Source organism: Cupressus sempervirens, chromosome 4, assembly GCF_028749045.1.
Source record: "Cupressus sempervirens isolate cs-2001-9-10 chromosome 4, ASM2874904v1, whole genome shotgun sequence".
In the NCBI taxonomy this organism is placed as follows: Eukaryota; Viridiplantae; Streptophyta; class Pinopsida; order Cupressales; family Cupressaceae; genus Cupressus; species Cupressus sempervirens.
In genome coordinates, this window is record NC_143121.1 from 889,344,557 (window position 1) to 889,366,140 (window position 21,584).

Genomic DNA, 21,584 nt, shown 5'->3' on the forward strand with positions numbered 1-21,584 from the left:
ATTCATGCTAATGTATTCTTTTTAGTATTATCTCTTTTTTGAATTGATATATGATATAATCTTTAAATATTAGTCCCTCTTACCTCTTTTTTTCCTAGATTGATGAGGTGTGATCACCTAACCCATAGGGTGAAGTGATCCCTTCTCCATTTGATGTGTTGCTAACATCTTTCTTTTTCCATGTCTTGTTCATCTCATTTCTAATGTGTTCAACCTCTCACTTGCCTTTACCTTTATCAAATTTACAACTTGGTGCCTTTGACCTTGTTGGACAATGTTTACTCATGTGACCAGTCTTCAAACAAGTAAAACATGTAGTTTGACTTAACCATCTTCTATAGTTGCCACTAAAGTGTGTCCTAACACAATTCTTAGGAATATGCCTATATTTATGACAATAATGATAGTTATATCTTGTATTACAATCCCAATTGTAAGAATTCCCATTGTTTCTTACCTTTGTTGGCTTGTTTGATGACAACATGGATTTGGATTTGCATTCAAAGGCTCTATGTCGATACTTTTGACAATTGTAGCAATATCCTTCAAATCTTTGTGTATGCATGGTTCTAGTTTTGCATTCATATGCCTAATGAACTTGCATGTTGCATTTATGAAAATGAGTCATATTCTTAGGCTTGACATTCTAATATGTAGTTTTTCTCCTACATATATTAGCAGTATGTCCTTTCTTACCACAATTATGATAAGTATATTTTGAGTTCTTACATTTGGAGTTCCTTTCTTCTACAACTTTGGATGATTCTCCTTCATTAGTGTTCATGTAGCCTAGTCTTGATGTATCATTGTTGGATCTATGGGATCTCAATAATTTCTCAAAGTATTTGATGGCTTCATTTGGCTTGTTGAAACTTTCAACAAATCCCTTTTCTCTCTTTAGATTACTTTGCAATTTTTCATTCCATAACTTCAATGTAGTTATCTCAATGTCGTTAACATTCAATTAATAGTTGGCATTCATCATTTAACTTAGAGTATCCAATTGCATGTTGGAAATCTTGGTTAGCTCTGTTGACTTCTCTTCCAATTTGTTGGCCAGAGTTCTTTTGTCTTCTTCAATCATAGCTTTTTCTTCCATACCCTTTTTCTTTTGTTTAGGCACCTCACATAGTAGTATAGCTTGTGATTCTTTCTCTAACTTGAGATTTCTAATTTCCTCAACTTGGACTCTATTCTTTTATGTTTGATCTACAACTATTGCATCAAATTCATTAGAATCACCATCTACAAATAGCTTGGCAGTGTCTATCTCTTTGTATAGTATGTCATTCTCTATTATAGCAATATCTTTCCTTCTCTTCAAGGATTTCTTCAATTCCTCTCTTGCCTCATTCAGTTGATGTAGTATGAGATCTATTTCAATCTCTTGGTTTTCAATAGTCTTTCCCAACCTGTAGACTTCCATTTCAAGATCTTTTCCCAAACTTGCAAAGCTTCCCTTTTAGAACACAAATCTTTGATACCAATTGTTGGGATGACAAGGGATAAGAGTAAACTTTGTGGGGGTTGGGTGTGTGAATCAAGAGTTTAAACATGGACCCATAAAACTTTCACTATACATTCATCACATGCATTAAATAAGTAAGCTAAAATAACATGTAAAGGATCACATAACCATCTAAGCATTCACACACATAACACCAGATATGATTATCCAAAAACCCTCCAAGTAAGAAGGTAAAATCAGGGTGGGGATGATAGCCACAAATCTTCACTACTATGGTAATAAACTATATTCAATGAAGGTTACAATGATTTGACCATGAAACATGATCTACCCTATGAAAGGCCTACCCTATTAAAGGCTTACAAAGACTGTTAGGTCTCACGTTGTTAGAGGATTTCAAAACCCTATTAGAAGTGCGCCTTGTTAAAGGACTTCAACTTATAGCTAAGTAAGTACCCTGTTAAAGGATTTCATATAGCCTATTAGGACTACTTTGTTAAGAGTTTTAACTAAAATCAAATGTTGAAATGTCTCAGTATAGATCCAGCAATTGGCACTTGCTTGCCTGATAAAAAATCACCTCTACATAATATCTTCTTGATCCGTACTGATCAGAAGGATCAATGATGTATCATTTTCTCCATCCTCTATTCTTCTCTAACTGATTTTGTAATTCACTCTTTCTTCTAAGTCACCTTTAATGCTCTGCATAAAAACTAACTCGTTCACACCTTCAATTCCTTACACACACATTCTCCTCTCTCATCAAGAGTTTAGGGCTTCCATCCTCCTTAAGAAGACTTAGGTAGCTTAGGATTAGCTATGAATCTATAGTTGATCATCCATTTTTCTGCTTAGTCCTTCCCATTTTCAGATTGTTTGGATGTAGTTGCATAGGGAATTCGAATATAGATTCATCCTTATCTCCAAAATAATAAAATATAATCTTAAATCAGCTCAAAAATAGTTTATATAGTTATTTGTGCCATTACAAACAACAATGCCAAAGTAGTGTCACTTGACATATGAAGTCTCTGATGCTCTGCACATGTTGTTATTTACAATGATACTCAACACTTACATTACTCAGCACCCACTATTTACTCAGCTCCTAAATCACTCAGCTTGGTCTATATTCTTGATACTTGAGTGACTTGGCACATGAGTGACTCGATACTCATTGCAACTTGACATGATCTAACATTTACACATTGTGCTTGACATCTATTACTAGTTAGGTATGAACTAAGTAAATGGCTTAAGTGTGTTGACATTCACTTGTCAAAACCAATCTAAGATCAACAATAGTGAATTGTGAAAAGGGCTTCAATGGTCAAAGCTTGTCTTCTTATTGGGCTACCCTCTTTTCATTATCTACGTGGTCATCATTCATTTCTCTACATCCCATGGTCATGGCCACGGAAATCTGCCTCAACTCCAAGATGTCATGGATCGATAGTTGGATATTATGGACCCTAGACCTTTTGGTTTTCATGTGCTATGTTTTGCTAGCTGATTGTCAATAGTGTAAGCTATATATTTTTGGTCTTATTTGGTAAACCCATTGTATGCTATGGAGGTTTATCATTTTTGTTTATTGTCCTAGTAAGTTGTGGATTTTTCATACATTTCAGAACTACATGCTTTTCTAATATTTATAATTTCTTATTATTATAAACATCATGTACAAAATATTTTAAATATTTATAAATTTATATAGGCCTTGTCACCTTTTTTTGGAAAAAAATAAAAGTCGCTGTAAAATATATTAATATTTGGTGATGTTTATTGTGATATTCAATGTAGTTTTTTTGAGTCAAAATGATTAATCTATATTTCATGAACAATTGCTCACATGAATCCATCTCTCATGAGAATGAATGGACCACTTACCACTCATTGAATCTATTCTCTCCACCAAACTCCAAGTATATGTGCACTTGTCCATCGTAGCCCTTATGATTGTAATATTTTTCTCTACCAACTTCAAAGAATAAATGATTCTAAAGTATAAGTATGTCTTATAATATTATTCATGTTTGCAATTATTTACTAATATATTAAATGGAGCATATCCCTTTGCACTTCAACTATCTCCGCCATGACTCTTTATTCTCTCCTCGGCCCTGGGGAAATCCTACCATTCATCCTCTACCATTGATCTCTTGGTCACATCTTCATTATTCATTACTATTCTCAAAAATTAAAAAAAATAAATTGAAGCATAATCTAATTTGTTTCACCTATTTTATCTTTGCTAACTAGATGTTATCAAAACATGTACCTTTCGCACAAAAGACTTCACATCCTAATTACCTAGGCCAAATTAAATTCACAATACTAGTTCTTTGTTAACTTTTATTTTGACATTTATGTTTTTAAGTTAAATTAAGTGGTGAAGTGCCCCAACCTAATACATATCTAAACAAACCAAATACATTGAAATAAACAACTTCTAGAAAGAAATAATAGAAAATCCGATCCAAAAATAATTGAAGTAGGGCCACAAGAAACTAAATAAAAATACATTTTAGACAACAAAATGAGACTAGTAATTATTTGTGTTGGAGCCAAAATGTGAAACTAGTCGGGCCATCTATGAATTTTAGATGGAATATAATAACTTTTTTCTTTCTATCAATTATTGTTTAAGAGCGCACATCTAGCTTTATGGGACAAAGAAATATCATTCTATTTGAGCCATCAAAATATGAGAATTACTTAGACAAATGATTCATCATTCTTAACATAATAATATGAAAAAATACCAAATGAGTTGCAAGTTTCAATATGCAATGTATAGAAGTAGGGGTCTCTACCACTATAACCACATTTCATGAAATAATAGAAATAACTAGAACTAAATAAAACAAACAAGTTAAGAACATATTCAACTAAACAAACACACATAAATTATGAGTAGATAATGCTAGTCTAGCTAAAGCCACTAGAGTAGAAGCAACATCCTCCTTAGAAAAGGAAATAACCAAAGTAGCAACCAAAGTTGAAATAATATGAAGACCCAAATTAAAATTAAAAATTAGGTAAGGGGTCTTGATTACACCTGAGTCAAAGGAAAAGTCTACCTCCATAGGGAAGATCATTATATGGAAATAAGAGCATGTCTCAATAGGAGCAAGCTCTATTTAAATAAGAGATATATGGGAAAGAAGCTACCAATAAAATATAACAATCCTCTATGGAGAAAATTAAAAAAATACAAGGTAGAAAAAAGATAAATAGGAATCCCATAAAATAGACCTCCCATAAAAAATTTGCCAACACCAAGAATGTCTTTTGAAAATTGTTAGCACTATCCTAACCATAAAAGATAGAGGAGTAACTCTAGTCCCACACACCAAGAAACCACCCAACCAAGATGCATAACTACCAATAGCTAGGTGAAAATGCAAAATTATCAATACCACAAGAACAAAAGTCCCCACAAATTCAAAGTATGTAGAGAAATAGCTAGTCAAACATGTAGAACCCCTATAACTATAAGAGGAAAACATGACATGAAAATGGGACCCATGAACAAGGAAACTCCTATCTCCCCATACATGTACAAACCAATAAAACAAAGAGTAGAAACCTCTATGAACCATAGAACTTATGGAGAGAGATGATGCCTCTACAAACCAACCATCCACGACATCCAAAGAGGAGAAATTTTGTTTGTAGACATAGATCATTTCCTATCTTTACACTCCCATCATTGGCATAGGAGTTACTACTTCATTAGAATTATTTTTATCCTCTCTTCTTCTCTCTTATGGGAGAAGACTATTTTTATTATAATAATAAGAAAATAGTGAGGGGGCTACATCAACTTTTCCTTCTTTACTTCCTCCATTAGTATTATTATTTCATTTTATCTCTTTTGGAGAGGGGTTTTCCCACAAGTCTTCTCTACTTTTATTTGGTTGTGAGAGATTACATTTTTTTTTACTAGATGCCTTATAAGGCCATGTTTCTAATATCCATTCATGAAGTCATTTTTATGGTTTTGGTTTCTCCTCATGTTAATCTTAAAGGGGGTAACTAATTAGGAAACTATCTAATTAGATATGTAATAATTATTTCTACTAAGAAAAAATTTACAATAATTAATGAGATGATATTAAAATTCAATCTTTATGATATAATTCATTTTTTTTCACAAAATAGTACATTTATAAATTACTTCCCCATTTTAAATCATTTTAGGAACCATGACCTCATTTTGTTCCCCTATCTAATTCTTCACTCTATGGAACATAATATCCTTAAGGTTAGGAAGAAGATGAAACTAGTGGAGAGACAAAAAATTGTTGAATAGAGATTCAAAGATGTTAATAGGTTTACAAGTAGAGTTATGCACATTGTGGCATTGATTGTTCACCTATTGCATGCTGAAAAACAAGGCCTTATGGGTAGGCACCATTGGTTCTCTCTATAGGTTCCTAGCTCATGATTGGTTGTAGTTATGTTGGACAAGTTGGAGGGAAATCAGAAGAATAAGGAGAGCTAGCTCTACTATTTTCTTCAGATTTTTATTATGTTTTTTAATTCAGCACTCGGCCAATGTGGGTTGTCTATGGTACTTTTTTATGGACTTTCCCTTTATATTAGCTATGTAGCTATTATGTTAATGACTACTCATAGTTTAAAGATTTTGGTTAGATATTGGGATACTCTGATGTGGAGGTTTTGTTTCCTAGGTCAACCCCCACTTTTAAAAAAAACATTTATAAATATTTATAAATACATGATGCAAAAATATTTCTTTAGTCTATGACTCCTAGCATAAAAGAGACTCAAAACTACCAAATGATATCACTATATTATTTTCAAAATAATTGAAATTATAATCTAACTACAATAACCATTTATTATTATTAATTTTGATTCAATAAAAACTTGTCTTATTTTAATAATAAGATTATTTAAATACCCCAAAACCAAAATTTTGTAGAATACTCTAGAGAATTGGAACCAGTATTAAATGATTATTATATTCTCTCAAAAAAAACTCATATTATGGAAAAGTGTTCTATACATAAAAGAATATACAAACCAATAGAGAACCAAACTTGTGCACTCTTGATTTTCCTTATTGCTCTAAGGTTCTCCATAAGTTGTTGTAGCTAAACTCCTACTAGATCATTTGTATGATCTTTCTTAAGAATTTTGTAACCAACATCCATAGCTATTCAGGGTACACTAGTCAATCTGCTAGATTGATAGAATTTGTGTGAAATTACCCTTACAGAAAAATTGGTAAGAGGATCTCTGATTGTATCTATAGTCATACCTCTCTTATTCTAGACTACTCCAGTGTTATTCTTAATCACTTCCTTGGAATCACTTTTGAGTGTCTAGGGCTCATCTAAGGTTGGATATCTAGTAACCCTATGAATAATTTTCTTTGTTATTTTGATTTTTCCTCCTTCTAGCCACAAGGAACCATCATGAATTCAACTTAGTACAATTCTTATACACTTAGTTTTGAAAACATTTGGAAAAACTAGGGTTCATGCTAAACCCTTTTGCTCAAATATTTTGTATTCTTCCTTCAAAATACCATTCTCACACAATCTATTATATGCATCTCTTATTTCCATGTCTTTGATGCTTCCTATCTTGCAATTGTAACATTTTCTCACATCTTGCACCATTATCACATTTCACAAGATCATAGACAATGCACTAGAAAGGTCTTGTTTATAGGTAATGTTAGGAATGGTTTTAAATATAGGCTATTTAACCACATTACTTACTAGCTAAACATTTAAAACTTCTTTCCCTTCAACATTTTTCAAACTAGACACCATACTAACAAGCTAGGGTTTATGAAAATTCAAACTACATAGCTTGGCTCTCAATAAATACCTTTGAAATCTGATGAATTGGTGATGAATCTCTGCATAAATCTTTTGCAATCAATTCTAATAGATTTTAGTTCACTTTTGGCTCATCTTTCTCTTTCTCAATTTTGAAATGATGAAAAATGAGCTCAAATCAATCATATACCCTTTGAAAACCTTGCATTGAATGCTAAGTGCTTACACAACTATAAGCTCAGCAAAAACCAATTTTGGGTTCATTTGGCATCCATTGATATTTCCAACACTTGGTAGCTACTATGAACTCAACATCAACTATCTAGTTTGACAACTCGATATCAAGTAACATTCCACTTGACACTTATAGGAAACTTTTCATACTTGGAAACAACATGAAATTTTTTTAAAATCTGTCTTGAATTTCTAATAACATCTTGCATCATTATTCATGGTAATGTATTCTTTTTAGTATTATCTCCTTTTGGAACTGATATATGATATAATTTTTAAATAATAGTCCCTCATATCTTTTGTTTTCTTTGTTTGATGAGGTGTGATCACCTGAACCATAGGGTGAAGTGATCCCTTCTCCATTTGATGTGTTTCAAACATCTTTCTTTTTCCACATCTTGTTCATCTCATTTCTAATGTGTTCAACCTCTAACTTGCCTTTACCTTTATCAAATTTACAACTTGGTGCCTTTGACCTTGTTGGACAATGTTTACTGATCTAACCAATCTTCAAATAGCCAGAACATGTAGGTTGACTTAACCATATTCCGTAGTTGCCACTAAAGTGTGTCCTAATAGAATTCTAAGGAATATGCCCATATTCTTGACAATAATGATAGCTATATCTTGTATTATAATCCCAATTGTAATAATTCCCATTGTTTCTTACCTTTGTTGGCTTGTTTGATGACAACATGGATTTGGATCTGTATTTGAAGGCTCTATGTCTATACGTTTGACAATTGTTGCAATATCCTTCAAATATTTGTGTATGCATGGTTTTGGTTCTAGATTCATGTGCTTGATGACCTTGCTTGTTGCATTTATGACAATGAGTCATGTTCTTAGGCTTGACATTCTAATTTGTAGTTTTACTCCTACACATATTAGTAGTATGTCCCTTCTTACCACAATTATGATAAGTAGGTTTGAAGTTCTTACCTTTAGAGTTCCTTTCTTCTACAACTTTGGATGATTCTCCTTCTTTAGTGTTCATATAGTCTAGTCTTGATGTATCATTATTAGATCTATGGGATCTCAATAATTTCTTAAAGTATTTGATGGCTTCATTTGGCTTGTTGAAACTTTCAAAAAATCCCTTTTCTCTCTTTAGATTACTCTACAATTGTTCATTCTACAACTTCAATGTAGTTATCTCAATGTCCTTGACATTCAATTCATAGTTGGCATTCATCATTTAACTTAGGTTATCCAATTGCATGTTGGAAATCTTGGTTAGCTCGGTTGACTTCTCTTCCAATCTATTGGCCAAAATTCTTTTGTCTTCTTCAATAATAGATTTTTCTTCCATAGCCTTCTTCTTTTGTTCAATCACCTCACATAGTAGTATAGCTTGTGATTCTTTCTCTCACTTGAGATTTTTTATTTCCTTAGCTTGGACTCTATTCTTTTCCATTTGATCTACAACTATTGCATCAAATTCATTAGAATCACCATCTGCAAATAGCTTGGTAGTGTCTATATTTTTGTACAGTATGTCATTCTTTTCAATAGCAATATCTTTCCTTCTCTTCAAGGATTTCTTCAATTCCTCTCTTGCCTCATTCAATTGATGTATTATGAGATGTATTTCAATCTCTTGGTTTTCAATAGTCTTTCCCAACTTGTAGACATCCATATCAACATCTTTTTTCAAAGTTGCAAAGCTTCCCTTTTAGAGAACAGATCTTTGATTCCAATTTTTGGGATGACAAGGGGAAAGAGTAAACTTCTAAGGGGAGGGGGGCTATGAATCAAGAGTTCAAACTTGAACCCAAAAAAATTTCACCATACATTCATCACATGCATTAAATAAGTAAGCTAAAATAACATGTAAAGCATCACATACACATGTAAGCATTCACACACATAACACCAAATATGATTATCCAAAAACCCTCCAAGTAAGAAGCTAAAATTGGGGTGGGGATGATAGCCACAAATCTTCACTACTATACTAATAAAGTTTATTCAATGAAGGTTACAATGATTTGACCATGAAACATGATCTACCCTATGAAAGACCTACCTTGTTAAAGGCTTACAAAGACTATTAGGTCTCACCTTGTTAGAGGATTTCAACACCTTGCTAGAAGTGTGCCTTGTTAGAGGACTTCAACTTACAGCTAAGTAATCACCCTGTTAAAGGATTTCATATAGCCTATTAGGACTACTTTGTTAAGATTTTTAACTTAAATCACCTGTTAAAATGTCTCAACATAGATCCTATGATTGGCACTTGCTTGCCTGATAACAGATCACCTCTACACAATAACTTCTTGATCCTTACTCATCATAAGGATTAGTGATGTATCATTTTCTCCATCCTCTATTCTTCTCTAACTGATTCTACAATTCACTCTTTCTTTTAAGTCACCTTTGATGCTTTGCATACAAACTAACTCGTTCACACCTTCAATTTCTTACACACACATTCTCCTCTCTCATCAAGAGTTTAGGGCTTCCATCCTGCTTAAGAAGACTTAGGTGACTTAGGATTAGGTATGAATCTATAGCTGAGATTCTTCTATTTTTTTACTTAATCCTTCCCATTTTCAAATTGGTTGCATGTAATTGCATAGGGAATCTAAATATAGATTCGTTCTTATCTCCAAAATAACCAAATATAATCGTAAGTTAGCTCAAAAATAGTTTTCATAGTTATTTTTACCATTATAGACAACTATGCCAAAATAGTGTCACTCAAGATATGAAGTCTCTAATGCTCGGCATGCATTGTTATTTATAATGATACTTAGCACCTGCATTACTCAACATCCACTATTTACTCAGCTCCTAAATCACTCAACATGGTCTATATTCTCAGCACTTGACTGACTTGGCACATGAGTGACTTGACACTCATTGCAACTTGACATGGTCTAACATTTACACATTGTGCTTGGCATGTATTACTAGTTTGGCATGAACTAAGTAAATGGCTTAACTGTGTTGACATTCACTTGTCAAAACCAATCTAAGATCAACAGTAGTGAATTGTGCAAGGGGCTTCAATTGTGAAAGGTCATCTTCTTATTGGGACACCCTCTTTTCATTGTCTACATGGTCATCATCCATGTCTTTGCTTCCTATGGTCATGGCCATGGAAATATGCCTCAACTCCAAGATGTCATGGATCAATAGTTGGATATTATGGACCCTAAACCTTTTTGTTTTCATGTTCTATGTTTTGTTAGTTGATTATCAGTAGTGTAAGCTATATATTTCTGGTCTTATTTGGTAACCCCATTGTATGCTATGGTGGTTTATCATTTTTGTTCATCGTCCCAGCAAGCTATGAATTTTTCATAAATTTTAAAACTACGTGCTTTGCTAATATTTATAATTTCTTACTATTATCAACATGATGTACAAACTCTTTTAAATTATTATAAATTTATATAGGCCTTGTCACCTTTTGTTCGGAAAAAATAAAAGTTACAATAAAATATATAAATATTTCGTGATGTTTATTGTGATATTCAATGTAGTTTTTTTGAGTAAAAATGATTAATCTATATTTCATGAGCAATGGATCACATGAATCCATCTCTCATGATAATGAATGGACCACTTACCACTCATTGAATCTATTCTCTCCACCAAACTCCAAGTATATGTGTACTTGTCTGTTGTAGCCCATACAATTATATTATTTTTCTCTACCAACTTCAAAGAATAAATGATTCCAAAGTATAAGTATGTCTTATAATATTATTCATGTCTGCAATTACTTACTAAATGTATTAAATGGAGCATATCCCTTTAATGTGGAACTAGTGGAGCCATCCATGAATTTTGGATGGAATATAATAAATTTTTTCTTTCTATCAATTATTGTTTAAGAAGGAACATCTAACTTTATGGAACAAAGAAATGTCATTCTATTTGAGCCATCAAAATATAGGAATTACTTAGACAAGTGATTCATCATTCTTAACATAATAATATGAAAAAATATCAAATGGGTTGCAAGTTTCAATATGCAAAGTAGAGAAGTAGGGGTCTCTACCACTATAACCACATTTCATGAAATAATAGAAATAACTAGAACTAAACCAAACAAACAAGTTAAGAACATATTCAACTAAACAAACACACATAAATTATGAGTAGATAACATTGGTCTAGGTAAATCCATTAGAGTAGAAACAACATCCTCCTTAGAAAAAGAAATAACCAAAGTAGCAACCAAAGCTGAAATAATATGAAGACCCAAATTAGAATAAAAAATTAGGCAAGGGGTCTTGATTCCACCTAAGTCAAAGGAAAAGTCTACCTCCATAGGGAAAATCATTATATGGAAACAAGAGCCATGTCTCAATAGGAACAAGCTCTTCCTCAATAAGAGATCTATGGGAAAGAACCTACCAATAAAATATAACAACCCTCTATAGAAAAAAATTGAAAAATACAAGGTAGAAAAATGATAAATAGGAATCCCAAAAAATAGACCTCCAACAAAAAATAGGCCAACACCAAGAATGTCTTTTGAAAATTGTTAGCACTATCCTAACCATAAGAGATAGAGGAGTAACTCTAGTCCCACACACTAAGAAACCACCCAACCAAGATCCATAACTACCAATAGCTAGGTGAAAATGCAAAATTCTCAATACCACAAGAACAAAGGTCCCCACAAATGCAAAGTATGTAGAAAAATAGCTAGTCAAACATGTAGAACCCCTATAACTATAAGAGGAAAACATGACATGAAAATGGGACCCAAGAACAAGGAAACTCCTATCTCCCATAGATGTGCAAACCAATAAAAAAAAGTGTAGAAACCTCTATGAATAATAGAACTTATGGAGAGAGATGATGCCTCTACAAAGCAACCATCCAAGACATCCAAAGGGAAGAAATTTTGTTTGTAGGCATACATAATTTCCTATCTTTACACTCCCATCATTGGCATATGAATTTGTACTTCATTAGAATGATTTTTATCCTCTCTTCTTCTCTCTTGTGGGAGAAGACTATTTGTACTATAATAATAAGAAAATAGTGTTGGAGGGGGTTACATCAACTTTTCCTTGTTTACTTCCTCCACTAGTATTATTATTTCATTTTATCTCTTTTGGAGAGGGGTTTTCCCACAAGTCTTCTCTACTTTTATTTGGTTGTGAGAGATTACATTGTTTTTTTAATGGACACCTTATAAGGCTGTGTTTCTAATATCCATTCACGAAGTCATTTTCATGGTTTTGGTTTCTCCTCATGTTAATCTTAAAGGGGGTAACTAATTAGGAAACTATCTAATTAGATATGTAATAATTATTTCTACTAAGGAAAAATTTACAATAATTAATGAGATGATATCAAAGTTCAATATTTATGATTTTGTTAAAAATAAAATACCAACGTAAAGTATTTTTATTTAAATCAATGTTTGACCGTTCATACAATGTATAATTCAATTTCTTTCACAAAATAATATATTTATAAATTACTTCCCAATTTTTAATCATTTTAGGAATCATGAGATCATTTTGTTGCCCTATCTCATTCTACACTCTATGGAAGATAATATCCTTAAGGTTAGGAAGAAGATGAAACTAGTGGAGAGACAAAAAATTGTTGAATAGAGATTCAAAGATGTTAATAGGTTTGCAGTTAGAGTTATGCACTTTGTGGCTTTGACTGTTCACCTGTTGCACTCTAAAAGAGAAGGCCTTATGGGTAGGCACCATTGGTTCTCTCTACAGGTTCCTAGCTCATGATTGGTTGTAGCTATGTTGGACAAGCTAGAGGGAAATGAGAAGAATAAGGAGAGCTAGCTCTCTTGTTTTCTTCAAATTTTTATTATGTTTTTTAATTCAGCACTCAGCTCATGTGGGCTGTCTACGGTACTTTTATGGACTTTCCCTTTATATTAGCTATGTAAATATTATGTTAATGACTGCTCATAGTTTAAAGATTTTGGTTGGATATTGGGATACTCTGATGTGGAGATTTTGTTTCCTAGGTCAACCCCCATTTTTAAAAAACAAATTTATAAATATTTATAAATACATGATGCCAAAACATTTCTTTAGTCTATGACTCCTAGCATAAAAGAGACTCAAAGCTACCAAATGATATCACTATATTATTTTCAAAATAATTGAAATTATAAACTAACTACAATAACCATTTTTTATTATTAATTCTGATTCAATAAAAACTTATTTTATTTTAATAATATGATTATTTAAATACCCCAAAACTAAAATTTTGTAGAATACTCCAGAGAATTGGAACCAGTATTAAATGATGATTATTCTCCCCACCCCCAAAAAAAAAAAAAAAAAAAAAAAACAACTCATATTAGAATGGTTCCCTTTTATAATTATTAAACAACTCATATTAGAATGGTTCCCTTTTATATAAATAATTAGTTATAATTTCATGATTCCCTTAGATATCTGAAACAATTAAAAAATGTTAAAGCAGGAAATTTTTTCCTTGCTTAGGGCTATTAACAGGTAATCTGGGATACACCAATATAGTCTCTTTGAAGTTATTAAAAATAGAATTATGGCATATTAGTGATATGCTGTAAAACTATAGCTGTCATCATCTTCAGGGCGGATGATAGTCTTCTATTAAAAGAAAACTCAAACGGTACACCGATACAAAACAACTGGAACATATTTTATTCCAACATTTAAGAGGAGAAATAACCCAAAGAAAGATCATGACATAACGTCTAGTCCAAAATTTTCTTATATAAACGAGTGCCTATAGACTTTTATAATCTCCCAATTCAATTATTCTTATCGATGCCATTGCCGTACACTCTCAACCAGTGACTGGTATGGTTATTGAAGATCTGTACATTATGATTAGCAGAAGGGAGCCTATTGTTCCCCTTATTGCCATTCGTAATTTGGACCCCAAATTAGTGTGGAAGGACACTTTCCAACTGCATTGCCACACTTGGTCATTGGTGTTATTACTGTCGCCCATAATACTATTTTGGTCACAATCAGGTGCCTCGGTATATTCAGAGTTATCTGGGACTTTATATCTGATCCAAACATGGTTGCTCCCATGGAGGCCAACCCTGTGTAGATCACTGTTATTAATGGAAAACTCACTCCAACCACCTGGGATGTAAAAACATACATATACAAGTTAGATGATTTATATAAAAAATTAATAATAAAGATTTAAGTATTTGTTATTTGGACTTAAATAATATATTCTAAATTTTGATTTGTTTAAGTGGTTCATCTAAAATGAATCTTATGTCTAAATTTATTTCAGATAAAACATGTAAACAAGTCAAAGTTTAGAGTGTGTTGTGAAGTTCAAGAGTATCAATCAAATAAAATGAATCAAAACTTTTTTGAATGCAATCACACCAATCATATTAACAAGTCAAAATATAGATAGTTTATTATGACATTATTAGACTTAAGAATATAGCAATATAAGTTTTGATGTGTAATTGGGTGGAAGTGACTTGACTTAAACAGCACAGTTGAAGTTTTTATTAGTTTACATATCTTGTCTAAAATGTGTAAACAAGTGAAAACTTAAATTGTATTGTTTAGATTCAGCCCTGTCAACCAGATTACATGTCCAAATTTCAAGTGTGCTGTTGAAGTGCTATTTTATGGAATCAAATAATGAATCAAAACTTAGAGCATGAAGTGTGTTGTTTAGACTCAATCACATCAACCATCTTAAGATGCCAAACTGGTCAAGTCTGTAACCTGGCCGTCTATGTGACTGGACTTAAACAAAGTATTTGAAGTCTTGACTTGTTCACATATATCATCTGAAACATGTAAACAAGTCAAAACTTGAAGTGTGATGTTTAAGTTCAGTCACATCAACTTAAATTGTGTTGTTTAAGTCCAGCTTCATCAATCAGAATAAGGAGTCCAAACTTAGAACATGTTGGTTCAATCTGACCTTATCAACCATATTAGGAAAAAAAGCTGGTAAAACTGCTATCATATTTAGGATTTGAAAATTCCGCCTTACAAGAACCACAACTATCAGTTAGTTATTTGAACCTAAATACCACAATCCAAATATAAATTTATTCAAGTATCAGTTATTTATTTGAACTCAAACACCACAATCCAAATATAAATTTATTCAAGTATCAGTTAGTTATTTGAACTCAAACACCACAATCCAAATATAAATTTATTCAAATACCAGTTAGTTATTTGAACTCAAACACCACAATCCAAATATAAATTATATCATTATGAGAAAGCGAATATCTAATTTCAGATAAAACATACAAACAAGTCAAAAAAATAACTTATGCTGCCTTAAGTCAATTCACATCTATCAGATCACATACCAAACTTAAACTATGCAGTTTAAGTCCAACCCCATAGAAGTTACAAATGAAACTCAAAATGAAGAGGGTCTATCTGACGTTACTCATGGAACTCATCTGATGATGCGCAGTGGGGAGGAGAAAAGAGAACTCGTACCTTGGAAAACTGCGAGGGGTTTTTCATCGCTCTGTATATGTTGGGGAAAACAACGTGACCCACATAGCTGAAGATATAGAGCCCAGAGATCCCGGGGATATTGGTCAATTGCAGGGAAGGAATGGAACGTTTTGTCCCCACGCCTCCAAAGACGGCGGCCCAGCCGACGGTGAGGAAGAGGAGGAGGGAAGTGATTATTCCTCCGGAGGAGAGAAAAGAAATGGAGCTCAAGTCCCTGAGCCACAGGCTGCGCAGCGCAATGAGAACGGCAACAATTGTCAGAAAACGTGAAGGCGGGAGATGCAGCCAGGAGAGCCTCAGGTGTGTTGATGTGGTGGAGAAGATGGTGCCGAGGTTGTCTCCCAAAGAGATTGTGTAGCTCACCAGCCCCAAGAATATCTCCACATACATAAAAGTGCACACGATGATTCTTGCCTTGCTTCCCAGGGCCCTCTCTCCAAGCTCTTGGTAGTTTCTCACCTCAGGGCTTTGCTTCAGGCATCTCCCCATTATGTTCGCTGTGTAGGAGCATATTACACCTAACCCTACCAGTAGGAATGCGCTCGTCCATCCACCCCTTTCCAGAGCATATGGAGTAGATAGCTGACCAAGCCCTGCACTTTCACAAACAGATTTCAAACCCTATTTCTAATCAAGTAAGAGAAACAAAAACAATTAGATAGTTCATTGACTTCTTCAGTAAGGCCCATCTGAAATCCCTCTCACTTTCACAAGGGAATTCGAATCACCTAAACTATTAGTTAACCAAATCAGAGTTATATTATTGGCTATGGTAAAAGAAATGTGCGTCTCACTACTTTGATTTGATGGGGTTTTAATAGTATATTATAACCATTTAAAATTGCACTTTCACAAGAAAATTTAAAACCCATCTAAACTGAATACTATTTGTTGTGAAACAAAACTGTATTATTTGCTGTAAACAAAACTGTATGGTTTACTACTTTGATTACTTTGATCTATTAAGAGTACTAATTGTCAAAATTAATAATTGTCATTGTCTCTATAATTCTTTATCAATGTTTAGAATCATATTCTATAAGATAGGTACAAAGAAAATAATTAGATAGTCACCTTTTATATAAGACCCATTTACAATCAAACTACTTTAAACTTGATTTTAAATTTGTTCAAGTGCCTTATTTGAAGATGCACTTATTGTTTTAAGAGGTCCCATCTTAATTTGCACTTTGAAAAGAGAATTCAATTCACCTAAATTCAATAATATTTGTAGTGAAACAAAACTGTATGATTTACTACTTTGACCTATCTATGATAGAAAGTGTCAGAATTAATAATTTAATTGATATTGTTTGTTTCTGAATTAGACTATGGATAAAAAAAATTTATTAATATTTAGAGTCACATTCTATGATCTATGATTAGAATACAAGAAAGTTACAAAATAAAATGATTAGATAGTCACTTTTTCAATAAGATTCATCTACAATCAAAGTTAGTTTCACAATAGAATTTATTTAACTTAAGAAATTAGGTTTTAGATATAGTTCTCTATTTCTAATTGATTAGAAGGAATAGAATTTGTGGCAATGGTAAAACAATTGTATAAATCACTAATTTACTCAACTGAAAAAAACATAGCTACTAAATTTAGTGGGAATTCATTTTAGTGGGAAAATGAAGTGTAGATTGTTGACAAATAGCATAATTTCTCCCTAAGCTGGTGGGGCTAAATTCAGCCCCACCCCTTTCCCATGTGCTCAAAATGAGAGGGCTAAAAATTTAGGGCTCCTATTTTGTAGGAAAGATTCCAATTAACCCTTTAGCCCCCCTAAAAAAGTATCATGGAGCCACTCACTCCACAAAAATAGAGCCCAAGCCCCTCCCATAGAACCCCTTCCTGAAAATATAATTTTTCTTTGTAAAGTGGTGAGTCACTAATATATTAATATTAGGTATCTGGTTCAATTGGGAAAGAACTAGTAAAAGGCCCTAGATTCTTGCTAAAATACATCTTGGTAGGTAACTTCTCTAACACATAATGTCATCTTGATCAATTGAACTACAATCTATGAACTCTTTCTAAACTTGAAAAAACCAAGAACAAGAGCAATCTTGAGTGTCTCTAATTTTGCTTTGTTGTTATTCAAATCAAACCTATAGAAATAAGTGTCTGTAGCATTTACCTATCATGATACCAACTACATTGATTATTGAATAGAGGAAGGAGTTGTTGGCCTTTGCATGATGGCCATCATTAGATCCTGTTGTTGCCTCCTCTTCAATGATCTTCTTCTTAAAACCATTCCCATCGCATATGAAAAGCTCAAATGAATCACTCTCTAACTTTGTGATAATACTACTACTCATGTTATGCTTGGATAGAGAATGGGCAACATGATTAGTCTCCTCTAAGCTTTCATTTTCCACTTGATTAGAATGAGGGGCATGAAAATTAAGATCTATAGCTGTGGGGTTGGTCATCAGCTATGCCATCAAAGAATTATCAGTCAAATAAATCTTAAACGTGCATAGTAGACAAAGGGTTTAAATTAGACTATGTCTTAGCCATATTCTCCTTAGAGATGGTTTCTCTTGCAATATTTGTAGACATCAAGGTGGAGTTCAAGCACACTAAAGAGTGTTGAAGTTGCATCATTTGAGGATGTAAGCTTAGATGACGTGATTAAGCCACCCAAGCTTTATTTGTACACAATCACAATTGAAGAAATGAGCATTCTTCAATATGCTCTATAAAGGAAGAAGCAACAAGAAATCTTAAGGAGAGATCATAAGAAAAAGAACATTATGCATGAAATCAAAGGCATATTTTATGATGCTTTCAATCTCCTAGAAATGCATTAAGATAAGCCTATATAAAGCAGGGTAAAAGTACAAAGCCGTGTCACCTTTTAGGTTGACTTATCAGAATGACTGAATTTGAGTATTTCTATCTAAAAATTAATTTTGTTCAAACATATGATCTAGAAAAATTCATTCTAGCTAAGTTATATATAGTCTCATACTTTTCTAATTGGAAATGTCTATTAAATGCCTGTTCTATACTAGTTTGTATCCAATTACTAAAGAAATAAAATTATTTTAGAAAAGTTGTATTTCAATAACTCTTACTATTTTTTATGATATTCTTTTAATAACATATAAACACCATTTTATAGAGCTCAGAGTAAAGCATATTCTCATATAGAGTTTTTAGTGTTTTAATTAGATATAGTATATTGTAATTTAAAAATTCTACAAGCACTTATTTTAACACTCAAAAAGATGTTAGTTTTGAGAAAGAAAAAAATAGTAAATCATATCAAAAAAAACTTAAAATGATATGATGTTCTAGACGAGAGAATCATCTTCTAGAATGTATAATTTTTTTTCTAGTTAGAATATATTTGTTTTGAAAATTGTGATGGGAGATGAAAACTATCGATTTCAGGTAAGTTGAAATTTGGATAATTATAAAAGTGAAAAAAAAAAAGGTCTAAGGATAATTTTTATTTTTGATTGTTCTAGCTATATATCTTATCTATACCATAGTTTGAGATCAAAGGGAAATAAGCTTATTTCCATTTAGTTTTGTGGTAGGAACTAGACCCCTAATTTTCAACATTTTTTAGTAGCTAAAAATTTATTTTTAAAAAATAAGAAAATATATCAATTCTTATGTCAAATAATTATTAAAAATTATAATCCTAAAATTCATCCATTTCTAAACATTTCATTCATTTACTTTATTTTCAAATTCAAAATAATAATACTAATTTTATGTCATTGAAGGTGAATAGTTATACTTTTGTTAGCCTTTTCCTTTACAAAAGGGTGACACAGGTTTGTGCTTTTACCTAGCAACTTGTCCCCATTATGGAAAATATAAAGGATGAAGATGTAATGCCCCGCCAAGTGATCCAAAGAATTTCACTAAGTTTGACAAGAATTTTTTTTTTTTAAACATAAAGTATAAACCATTCACAACTTATACATAGTAACACAAGCAATAGCAACATCCAACTGAAAGTAAACATAACATACATACATAACATATTACATTCTTTAAGGATCCCTTAAAGTTTTATCACATCTAAATTAACTATTCATCTAACATCACATCCTTATGAAATAACAATGATACATCCAACATTCTTAAACAATATACAAGTGTCCATTTTTGTAATTACATTTCAGATTGCTCAATCATCCACTGTACATGTCACAAGGTATGAAAGGCTTAAAAAAATAAAGATCCATGTAAATAAAGTACACCATCATCCAATATTAATCCATGATGAAATAACGTAATGAAACCACATACCATACATGATACATCATCACAAAAGATATAAACATCCATCATAAAAGATAACCATATATCACAAACACAAATAACTAAGTCCACAGTTCCTCCCAACCGTAAATAGCATCATTAGACCATCGTGGATCCTAGCCATCCCTCCGTGCATAACATTCCAAAGCATCAAAGAGATCATTGGTATTATCATAGTAGGAATGTCACTCCTAAATCATATTACATCAAATACAGAAAGTAATCTAACATGAAAGTAGAGCATAAGATAACATCATCTAACATATGCAAATCATCTATGTAAGAAACATACCAGTAAATACATCCATCATAAGGTATATCATCTATCATAATGCTCCAAAAAAAGAATGAAGATAAATACCAACCAAGAATGCATCAGCCACGGTGTCTCGGATGGATCTCAAATGATAAGAGTGGAAAAACACTACCACCCAACCGCGTGGTACCTAAGTGGTCCACTCCCACCATGCTGAGGAAATAATCTCAAGTCCCAAACAGGCTATCAAATCACAAAGCATAAAAATACTCTCTAAATCCAAGAATCCTAAAAGAACTCAAAGGTTTCATCACACAAAACTGACATCTAATTCCCAGAGGCACACAATGACATGTAGGAACCTACTATGCAAGTGAGAAAGTGTCATCGCATATATCATGTACAAGTTACCCTGGCAGTTAGCTAAATTCCATGAGTCCATACTGATCTCATGCGGCCACTAGTATCCTCTCATACTGACGAGGCATACTACAGAATGCAAGGTCGCAACCATGCATTCTCTCTACTCCCATCCTAGTCTGTACAAGCACTTGAAGCATGGGCGAGAACCAAAACAATTATCTTTTTAGGTTCATTTAATCCCCATTTAGTGTGTAAATGTTATCACTTATTAACCAAACTTACAATGAGTTATCCTGGCAGCCACTTACGGCCCCGGCCCCCATTGCAAGCCACTTTTTGACACTACAAATAGATAACCTACCCTAAGCTCATGGAATCATAAATCACCCCAGTCCTATACAAGCGACTGGAAAGAAAATCCAAAAGATAATCTATAAAAAGAATCATCAAATATCCATGATAAAAGCATCAAATATCCACAATAAGAATCATCAAATCTCCATGAGCATCTGGAAAGCATCCATAGAAAATCATGACCACAACAGTTCTCTATTAGCAACTGAAGGCATCACTAATAATCATAATAATCATTGGTTCTCAATAACCAAAATATATCTCAAAATAAATCACAATATCTATTGGTTCTCAACAACCAAAATATATCTCAAAATGAATC

The 21,584-nt window shown here is 32.6% G+C and overlaps 1 pseudogene; it reads right to left on the reverse strand.

Moving 5' to 3' along the window:
* Nucleotides 1–14,218: 14,218 nt before the first annotated feature.
* On the reverse strand, nt 14,219–18,449 carry LOC149564252 (amino acid transporter AVT1H-like; annotated as a pseudogene).
* Between the last annotated feature and the right edge of the window lie 3,135 nt (nt 18,450–21,584).